Source organism: Octodon degus, unplaced genomic scaffold (genome assembly GCF_000260255.1).
Source record: "Octodon degus isolate 3935 unplaced genomic scaffold, OctDeg1.0 scaffold00028, whole genome shotgun sequence".
Classification (NCBI taxonomy): Eukaryota; Metazoa; Chordata; class Mammalia; order Rodentia; family Octodontidae; genus Octodon; species Octodon degus.
Window position 1 is genome coordinate 11,863,236 of NW_004524604.1, and position 1,752 is coordinate 11,864,987.

Below are 1,752 nucleotides of genomic sequence, written 5' to 3' on the forward strand. Positions count from 1 at the left end.
GTGATTTTTTTTATGAGCAGAATATATTTATTGAGGGATAGAAAACTCCTATCTGAGAGAGGGACAGGAGGGAGGTACGAGCGTGTTGTCCCCCGGATTTTTTATTAAATTCAGATCTTTTACTATTTGTAGAAATTTATAAATTGAATGTCCTTTTTACTTTTTGAGTCAGGTTCCTCAAATTGTAATTTGACTTGGGATGCTAGGGCCTTACTTTCAATCATCACAGTGGAGCAAGTTTCAATTCACTTAAATAGCAAATTAATCTGTAAATCAAGTGTTTGCAGGGAAAATGTAAAATTTTTCATCTTGACTGTTTTATTCTAGTATGTCTTTTGCTTCTAATATTTAAACGTTTTTCCTCATTTACAATGAATATAAAATCTTTATAAAAGCTTAGAGTAAATTAAATACAGAAATGAAAATCAAAAAAATCACTCAATAATTTTGTTATATTTTATTGCAGTCTTTATTTCATGCATATTTGGAATTATGGCCCACTTTTCCTTCTTTTGACCTTTATTATTGCCCCTCAGGAATTAGTTGCTTAAGAGTTTATTCAGTCATTACAACAGCTTGTAAATGACAGCATGTTGTTGTGTAGATACTGGGTCTAATCCACAGCACTGCTGTAAATTTGTGCTGTCGAATGTTTTAGAATTTAAACCAGTGTAAAATCCTCCACATAAAACATTCTATTATTTCTATTTCTTTATATAAAAGAATACATTCTTTATAGTAGAATGTTAATAAGTGTGCCATTTTACAGCAGTTTTTTACATCTTATCAGACATCCTATAGATTGTAGAAAGTTTCCTTCAATTTTTCCAAGCATGAATGTAAGAAAGCTATAATGTCATCATAGGCTATCCAACACCAGGATTTGTCAATAGGTTACATGCACTAGTTTCAAGAGACCATTTATATGTGCATTTTTTTCTAACTCAATTGAATTTTTTAACATTTATTTTGATATTCAGACTGATTTTATATAACTATACACCTTAATTTACTCATTTTTCCTTAGTGTGTTTTCCATTTTTGTTTTTCTTTTTCTTTTAAAAGTTTTATTTTAAGTATTATTGCCATTATTATTTGTGCTACTCAGGATAGAACCCAAGGGCCTTTGTACTGAGCTACATTCACAGCCCCTTTTTTAAAATTTGGAGACAGGGTCTTGCTAAATCTCTGTGTTTCTCAGGTTTGACTTGAAGTTTCAGACCTTTTGCCTCAGCACCCAGAGAGCTGAGACAACAGTGACAAAATCATACTCATATTATTTTTAATTGCTAAAAGCAAGTTTTTTTCTCAAGTTATTAGAACTGAAGTGAGTATTAATCATAGTTGGAATGAACAGGTTATTTTAAAACAAGGACCCAATAACACAGGAAACAAAAGTAATAATAGATAAATGTGATTACATAAAGCTAGAAGTATTCTGCACAGCAAAGTAACCAATAAATGTACTTCAAGAGACAACATACAGAATGGGACAAAATACAATCAAACTAGATATTTGATAAAGAGCTGATAGCCAGTGGGAGAAACTCAAGCAATTCAATAGCAAAGCAACCAAATAACTCAGACTGGCTAGATAGCTCAACGGTCTAAAGCGCCTGCTTAGGCAAGTTTAGGCAAAACATAGGGACCACGGTTTGATCCCTGGCACCACATGCTACACCAGCCCCACCCCTGGGATGGGCTGAGTTGGCCACAAAAATATAAAATAAAAAATTATATTCCTATCATAAA